This window comes from Drosophila yakuba, chromosome 2R, assembly GCF_016746365.2.
Source record: "Drosophila yakuba strain Tai18E2 chromosome 2R, Prin_Dyak_Tai18E2_2.1, whole genome shotgun sequence".
Lineage (NCBI taxonomy): Eukaryota > Metazoa > Arthropoda > Insecta > Diptera > Drosophilidae > Drosophila > Drosophila yakuba.
This window is the reverse complement of record NC_052528.2, coordinates 5,044,608-5,054,077: the sequence shown is the minus strand read 5'-3', so window position 1 is coordinate 5,054,077 and position 9,470 is coordinate 5,044,608. Positions and strand designations below refer to the sequence as shown.

Below are 9,470 nucleotides of genomic sequence, written 5' to 3'. Positions count from 1 at the left end.
ATAGACGCAGCGCAAGTTTGTCGAATCATGCTGCCACGCCCACTCTAACGCCCACAAACCGCCCAAAGCTTCCACGCCCAGACTTTTGAAAAATGTTTTGATATTTTTTCGTTTTTGTATTAGTCTTGTAAATTTCTATCTATTTGCCAAAAAACTTTTGGCCACGCCCACTCTAACGCCCACAAACCGCCAAAAACTGTCCTTCGCACTTACACTAGCTGAGTAACGGGTATCAGATAGTCGGGGAACTCGACTATTGCGTTCTCTCTTGTTTGCTAATTGAATTCATGGCAATTGGGTTATATTTATTTGAAATCACCGCGAGAGTTCTTTTAAATATTCCATGTTATGAAAAATTAACAACAGAAATAATTGGTAGAGGCCAAATCATAACCGGCTATATATTTGCAATTATTATTTATAATTGCTTCTTTACTCGCCAAATATTATTAATATTGCCATAATTATTAACACGAGCTCAAAACGTGTAGAGTAAGAGTAAACAATTTGAATGTGTTTCTATATCAACTAGGCAAGCCATGAGTTCTAACTCAAATATTGACAATGAAGTTATAAAGTTTGTTTATTAAAAAAAATTGCATTATGATAACGCAAGTGTCATGCCAAATGAATATTTTTGTGTAAATAAACGCATTTTAGGTTTGTGTGTTATTAAAAATGTGGGCTTCTTTAATGTTTCGACAGTTCCCTGCATTTCCCGAATAATCGGATATATGCTATAGCACCACAGTTTTTTTAGCTTACACATTAGCTGCAACTATGTGAGTGTCAAAGGGTGTAAAAACAAAGCAAATAGGGTGGGCGGTGTGGGCGGAGATCAATAACATGTAATAGCACGTAACAAAGTCAGCGCTCGCCACGCGCGCTATGTAAAATCAGGCAAAAAAAAAATAAAGCGAACAAGAACAATAAATCGATTCGCCTTCAAAATGCGGGAGAAAAAATAAAAATATAAAGGACGAGGAGGAAATATGGAAGGGGTTTTTTGGGGTCGACTGCCACGGCAATAAAGCCAGAAATCACGCTGTGTGCATGCAAATCCCAAAAAGATTTCCACACGACCCCAAAAAAATGTACCGTGGAAAAATTCGTTTTTTTGCCACGAGCAGAAACAAACAAAAGGAAACAAGTTAACTAAGACAAGGAAGAGACAGGAGGAAAATCTCTTCAAAATCTGGGTGTGTGCGACGATAAATTCATATAAACCGCGTTAATTTAACCGCAGGCGCAGTTTAAACAACTCAAATGGCTGGAAAAGCTGCTCCCCTGCTATTCCGACTGGACCCGCACCTAAGCTTGATAAAATGTCGCCGCAAAGCTCAAGACAAATAACATCCAGCAAGCCAGTCAGCCATCCAGCGACCTTCCCCCAAAGTTTTCCACCACGGAAAGGTTGCCAGGAGTGCGGAAAAAACGATTGGAATCTAGAGAAATTACGTTCTGAAATGTTTGCCACAATTTGTTGTGCTCCATAATGAGTTGCTTTGTATGCAAGGACAGACCTCCACCGTCTGAGCCTCAAATGGATAGAGTTCTGGGTGGCGCTTGGGCGGCCAAAAGGCCGTTTAAAGTTATCCGCTCGGATTCGCATTTTAATGCTTTTGCCTCAATAATCCGGTCAAGTGTCGGCTAGCGATTTTAATTGTTTGCAATTATTTCACCGATTAATTGCGTTTAATTGGGCTACCAGCAATTGCCTGCTAATGCTAGGCGATCATTCATAGATTTGTAACGCTTTCAAATGTTCACACCTCGGCAGTCAGTTGACTGCACTTCTGTAATTTGATACCTTTAAGGTAGTCACATTCTTATAAAGTATGTATATATTAAGAACGTTACGGCTTAATTTATTTATAAATCAGTGTGTAGTTTTTTTGAGCCAAAAATAAAGCTTTAGTAAAAATGTGGTTACTCTCATGCCCTAAATTACTATTCACAAAAAGGGAATTATTTATTATTGGTGGGGCACGAAATTAAAGCCAGACTTTTGGAGGCCAAGCTGGCAATCAGGCCGAAAGTCCCGACTTGGCCTCAACTTTCCTTTGATGGCTCATTTGAAGCTGCGAGAGCCAAGGGATTATTATGTCCTTGCTCATTTAAGTTTGCCTTTAAAAGTTTTCCTCCATTCGCTGCTAAAAAAGTTGAATATAAACTTTGCTAAGGCTTCGCTGGCGCGGCCTTTTCCCTCATTATAACCGATTCTCGTAGAATAAGGGGTACATAAGGTTGGTTCGAAAGTGTAATGTAACAGCGTTTTAATATATATTCTTGATCAGGAAAAGCCGACTCCATCTATCCCTGGCGTTCTGCCTCTCTATGCCAGCAATAAACCCCTATAACCCCAAAATCTCTTAAAAGACACTTGCTTAAACTTGTCTCTAGAAGTAGTTATGAGGCTTAGGCTTACTTACCAACATACATCACTCTTCACTGAGCTCAGAACATTTATTTTAAAGTTACTTAATGCGACGCCCGCTAGGTGGACCCTTTGTACTTGGTACTTCTTTTAGATGAGTAACAGGTATCTGAAAGTCTAAAGTTTCTTTTCTTTTTTTCTCACATATCTTTTTAAGGCGCGACCCAACAACCCTGAAAAAAAGGGTGGAAAAGAAGTCCCCCGGCGACATAAACGTTAATTGTTGTTGGTCATGACATAAAAACCACCATAAGAATGGCCAGCACAGCCAAATGACATTGCTAGCAAAACACAATTTTCGCTATGAATAAAGTGGGTTGGAATGGGAAACAACTCAGGCAGGCTTTTGCTAATGAACTAGCAAGGATATGCGGCGAATTGAACGTCAACTGAAATCAAGAAGAGAGAAAAGGATTGGGCCACGTTTCTGCAGAAGGCCTAATCAAAGCGACAACTGAAATCCGCAACAAAACACACTCACAAACTTCCAAATACCCATATGTATGTGCATGTACATATGTATGTATAAATAACAAGGTCAAATGGTAGAAAATGCGACCGAAATATTTACGGCTGAATGAACTGCTCCTTTTAGTTGGCCAGAATTCGTAACCGACTCAAATTTAAAATCCAATCAAGGGAAAGTAATGCTCACTTTATTGAACTCAAAAATGATAACTCAGAACTTGCTTAAATGAAAAGTCGTTGGTGGAACCGATTTTAAATTTACTTTTACGAAATTTCTATTGCGCAAACTTTCCTTAATTTATTTATTTTGCAGCAGATTTTTTCTACATTGTTGAGTTTAATTAAAGTTTTTGCATTAGCACAACATTTTCAGTGGCTTGAATATTTTTGTATGGCTGCTTTGTATTATTTTTATTTGGCTAAATATTTTAAAAACCATCATAAAAATAAATGTCATCTGTTATAAAAAAACCAAACATTTTAGCTTCTCATGAGTTGACATTTTCGAAATGACATCCCGAAAATAAGTACCACATGTCATATTAAACCGAAAAAAAGCGGATCCAGTGAAGCTTAGACTAAAACAAAACCGAATCAATGACAAAAGTAAACAAATGAAAACCCTGTGGAAGCCTTACATGAAAACCCATTAATCTTGGCTCTGACGCAATTCGCACACAGGTGAAAAGCAGGTGAGGAAGGGAGCCAGGGGCCATGGGCCATAGGGAAGATTAGCCACATTGTTGTGCAATGGCCATCAAAATGCGACCAGGAACACAGGAGATGATGGCGTCAGTTTCCTTTTAGTCCTTGTTCACCTGTGGCTTTCACCTTTCTCCTCGCAATATTTAATGCGATTTAATGCATGTATTAGAAGAGTGACTGCCATGACTTATAACATCAACTTCGAATGAGAAGACGTTTCTTTCTTTAGGTGTTTCCATTCCTATCATATAAATCCAATTGTTGCAGCGTTATTTTAAATCAATAAGCAATTTATAAGAATACTTTACGATAAGGAAACCGCAAAAAAATTGAGACGAGATAAGAAATTATCGGGCATCTGTTTTGGATCTAAGTATGATTGAGAAATATTCACAATTAATTATAGAAGTAATATTGTTAAAAGCACGACAGATTTAATAAAATTTAATAATTTTTGAACTTTAATATCAACGTGCTGCCTTTATTGGATATAATTCGATTTAAACATTCTGTTTATAGTGAAATTTATTCAATGGATCTCATACAAATCTGCGAACTGGAGGATGAGCTCGACTGACAAAACACTCCCATGACGATGGGTGGAGCGAATGAAATTTAAAACCGAGACGCCTTTTTAATGCATGTGTACTGTGCACGTCTTCCTTAGTGGAATTAAATTAATGACAAACAATTCCTCATTGTCTTTCGCTGGTGCGTACTTAGCACGCGCCGGAAATGTATCCATATCCGCTTGAAATTTTTCCATTGTTTTCTTGCTGCACAGAAACTCGTTGTAGCGGCGATAAAGAGGGCCTAATGCACTCGAAAAACAAAATCCGATGAATATTTAAAATAAAAGGTTTTTTTTAACGTTATAGCTGCATATTTGAGAACAATGGTTTTCGAAAAACATTTTATTATAATATAAAACAATTTTATATCAAATACCCCTTACACGTCGAAATAAATCATGTATTCAAATTTTCGGTGTGCCAAATTATGAAGATAAAAGCATGTTTTTAAGAGTGTAGAAGCCATAGGAAAGGGTGGCAATGTAGGAACAACAAGGTCTGGGACAAACAACAAATCGCCCTTAAGTGGCGGCAGTGAAGCTCCGCTAACTGCGAGCGACAAACTGTCGAAGGACCGCCATTAGGCCAACACTTGGCCAGGACATGGGATCGCACATTAGCAGTCGTAAAACTTATGACCAGGGCCATTTCTAACTATTAGCCATTATAGGCAGCTGTGCTTGCATATATCCACAGCCATCGTGTCCTACGAAATCTCTTTAATTTGCAACATTGGTTGTGAGTGGGCAAACCAATGTGAAAATTACGAATAATCTGTAAAAAATTATGTACAAATGTGATTCCCAGTAAGTATTCCCGGTACTCGTTTAGTAAAAGGACATACTAGATTATGTAACAGCAGCCAAATCATACGACCATAGTAAAGCTTTTTAACTAGGGTGTAATTAAAGTTCCTAGATTATGTAACAAGACGAAGTGTTTATAGGACGTTATATATTAAATTTTTGTAGGATGTTTCAGATTTTAAGTGACTTACTATATTAGCTGTTGATAAAAGCAGAAGGTTTATGGTAACTTGAACCAAAGACATTAGAATAACATTATTATAATGTCTTTGCTGGAACAGAGCAAAGATGAGTACACGTTGTACAAGGTATAACCCAAATCTATACTATATTTTCCTGTCAATTTTACAGAACAGAATACTTCCGATTCATTTCAGAACGGAACCATATACATTCACTCCGACAAGAGGCTCAAGCCCAAAGAGTAATTCTGTTTCTATCCCCATCAGATTTATTCGGACTTCCCAGAAACCATAAGGATTGTTTTGTGGTCATCGATAGCGATAACAGGAGCTTATGAGCGTAAGGCAATTTTTAATTCTCAAAGTTTTTTAGTCACATCAGTTTCGCTTATATGCTATATCATCACAATGGGTATTTATCTTTTAGTATGGAAAGTGCCTGGTGAGTTGCATATTCTGCATCTTTCTTACCTACCTTATCTGGCTTATAGATGAGTTAAGATTGATGGATGACTTCTGCTCACTTGCAGGTTAGTGGTTTAAAATATTCAATTTCATTCTAATTAATTTAAATGACACTAAATTTATGATCTACTGGTTATATCTCTTACTTTTTTGACTTTGTCTCTTCTGTTTGGGTCTCTGTAACTAGCTTTTGTTTATGGAAGAAAATCACATCATTCGATCGCCAAGAACATCGCCATCAGTTTCTGTTTTACAGTATCTTTGTCTGGGGTATATCTGCTATTCCACTAGGTATAATCTTATGGATGAATCAACTTTGGGAAGAGGATCTCCAGAAATGGAACTGGTTACCCTTAGTAGGCTTCAGTAGATGCTCGGTGGAGGGTACGTCTCTATGCCAGGAGCCATTTTAAAGTTTTAACCTATCACTCCTTTTAATTGCAATTCACAGTCTTTAAGTGGTCTTCCTGGATTAATTACCTGGGGCCTTCTATGTCTTTTTGTACCATTAATATTATTATGTTCGTTCTGACCATCAAATACATTAAAAAAACGAAAAGAGAAATCAATAAGTTAACGCATCGACCAAAATGGAAACAAAATGTGCCTTACCGTCGATTTTCATAAGTAAGTTCTTTAACCTTGGAGCTTATGATCCTTTTATATAATTATCACATCTTCCCATCTCAGGAACCTATTATATCTTCGGATTTTCGCCAGTATGGGTGGATCTTGTATACTGTTTTTCCTTTCGATGCTAAAATTGAATACCCACTTTTGGAATACTTTCGTAATATTTAGCCGACAGTTCCATTGTGGTTTTGGTATCTTTATATGTGTGCTGCTTATTTTTAAGCGCAGCACTTATCGCCTGCTCATTAATAAGTAAGCTTTCTTCAAATTAAAATTTCTTTTAATAGTATTATATTTCAATCTTCGATCTGGCCATGTCCGTCTGTATTTGCCTGAGAATATCGTGTAAACGTTTCAAAAGCTAATTTTCGAAGTTGTATATAAAACTTTGGTTTTAAATAGACTAAAGATTTTAAAAACAAGAATATGATTTTTTAAGTCTGTTGACAGGGTTAGTTTTCGAATTTCGAAAAGATTTTAGTTTATCGACGACAAAAAAACCCCCCCAGAAAAAAAATGTTTGGTTTGTTGACTTTAGACTAAAGTTGCGGCACGCATCACTTACACAAGTTATTGTAAAAGTTTATCAAATACAATATTCATTTTTGAGAAATAAAATTTTTTTATTACCACAGGCCTTACTATAAACACATATTATTATATTATATAAAAAAATTATATAATATTATATACAAAAGAATATAATATTACATAAAAAACAAGAGAGAACGCTATAGTCGAGTTCCCCGACTATCTGATAACCGTTACTCAGCTAGTGGAAGGGAGAAGGAGAGTCTTAAACACAGTTTTTGGCGGTTTGTAGGCGTTATAGTGGGCGTGGCAGAAAGTTTTTTGGCAAATCGATAGAAGTTTACAAGACCAATACAAAAATGAAAAAATATCAAAACATTTTTCAAAAGTGTGGGCGTGGCAGTTTTGGGCGGTTTGTGGGCGTTAGAGTGGGAGTGGCAACATGAATCGACAAACTTGCGCTGCATCTATGTCTCCGGAGTCTGTATGCTTAATCTCAACTTTCTAGCTTTTGTAGTTCCTGAGATCTCGACGTTCATACGGACAGACGGACGGACAGACGGACGGACAGACGGACGGACAGACGGACGGACAGACATGGCCAAATCGACTCGGCTATTGGTCCTGATCAAGAATATATATACTTTATATGGTCGGAAACCGTTCCTTCTGCCTGTTACATACTTTTCAACGAATCTAGTATAACCTTTTACTCTACGAGTAACGGGTATAACAAGAGAGAACGCTATAGTCGAGTTCCCCGACTATCTGATACCCGTTACTCAGCTAGTGTAAGTGCGAAGGACAGTTTTTGGCGGTTTGTGGGCGTTAGAGTGGGCGTGGCAAAAAGTTTTTTTGCAAATCGATAGAAATTTACAAGACCAATACAAAAATGAAAAAATATTAAAACATTTTTCAAAAGTGTGGACGTCGCAGTTTTGGGCGGTTTGTGGGCGTTAGAGTGGGCGTGGCAGCATGACAAACTTGCGCTGCGTCTATGTCCCTGGAGTCTGTATGCCTAATCTCAATTTTCTAGCTTTTGTAGTTCCTGAGATCTCGACGTTCATACGGACCGACAGACGGACAGATGGACGGACAGACGGACATGGCCAGATCGACTCGGCTTGACTAGGGACTAGGTAAAAGGGTATACTAGATTCGTTAAAAAGTATGTAACAGGCAGAAGGCGTTTCCGACCATATAAAGTATATATATTCTTGATCAGGATCTATAGCCAAGTCGATCTGGCCATGTCTGTCCGTCCGTCTGTCCGTCCGTCTGTCCGTCCGTCTGTCCATCCGTCTGTCTGTCCGTATGAACGTCGAGATCTCAGGAACTACAAAAGCTAGAAAGTTGAGATTAAGCATACAGACTCCCAAGACATAGAAGCAGCGCAAGTTTGTCGATTCATGTTGCCACGCCCATTCTAACGCACACAAACCGCCCAAAACTGCCACGCCCACACTTTTGAAAAATGTTTTGATATTTTTTCATTTTCGTATTGGTCTTGTAAATTTCTATCAATTTGCTAAAAAACTTTTTGCCACGCCCACTCTAACGCCCACAAACCGCCCAAAGCTGCCACGCCTACACTTTTGAAAAATGTTTTGATATTTTTTCATTTTTGTATTGGTGTTGTAAATTTCTATCGATTTGTCAAAAAACGTTTTGCCACGCCCACTCTAACGCCCGCAAACCGTCAAAGACTGTCAGTGTTGAAGACCTCCTTCGCACTTTCACTAGCTGAGTAACGGGTATCAGATAGTCGGGGAACTCGACTATAGCGTTCTCTCTTGTTCAATAATGGCTTATGTCATTAGGTAATTTTACCAAACATGTTTACCTACTACAAGACCTTGGGCCAAATAAACTGCACTGTGACTGTGTAACAATAATAATAATTCTAAATTATGTATGTATGTTGTATATGATGATTGTCAGGCTGACATTCCTTGGGTATTTGAATGTATATGTCAGACGTTGAGAAACTTATTTTATGAAACAAGAAAATTCGGGTTTCTCATCGCAACACCTCCAGGCTGCCGAAATTCCTGTCCTTCCGATCTGAGATCCCTTACATCAACTTACCTTTCAGCGGTTGCTTATGGTGGCTATCACGACGTGCAACTTAGTTGCCTCACACTGGGGCAACTGCGATGAACTTTTAGATATATTAACTTCAATTAGAACATAAAAATAACTTTTCACTACCGGTAGACTAGCATCACTACCGATAATAAGTTTCCTGATCACTGCTCTAAAGTCGGGTTGCCTAGCCATTTTGCTGAGGTTAAGTTTTGGCTCTGTGGATATGTTTTTAAACACACGTGGTTGGATATAACTTCTGGTAAAAAGTTGTCCACTCAAAATTTGCACAACGGCGATTCTTGAATATCAGCAGAAAATGATCGTTTGAAGTACGCGAGCTTTAAAGGGACTCTTCCAGGCTAATATAACTAATAAAAAGATGGCAGTGAGACAACTATAGTACTGGTAGTTCGAAACATATTGTTGGTTTTAGAGCCCCCACTTTCGAAATGCTTTAGCTGATGAACGTTTGTTAGAACAGTAACAGTATGCCAAGTATGCACCTCATGTCAATATGATCCAAACCTTTGGGAAATTTTCCAACCGTTTCGTTGGGCTTAATCCTCCAAGCTCCAACTTTGGA

At 38.1% G+C, this 9,470-nt stretch overlaps 1 protein-coding gene and 1 long non-coding RNA gene across 2 annotated transcripts in view; one reads left to right on the top strand and one right to left on the bottom strand.

Moving 5' to 3' along the window:
• LOC6529368 overlaps positions 1-9,470 on the bottom strand; it is an 86,129-nt gene that overhangs the window by 50,026 nt on the left and 26,633 nt on the right. The window lies entirely within an intron of this gene.
• Positions 229-4,301, top strand: LOC120320972. Its single transcript, XR_005560499.2, has 2 exons — positions 229-3,511; positions 3,587-4,301. It is a non-coding gene; the product is annotated as an uncharacterized LOC120320972 (long non-coding RNA).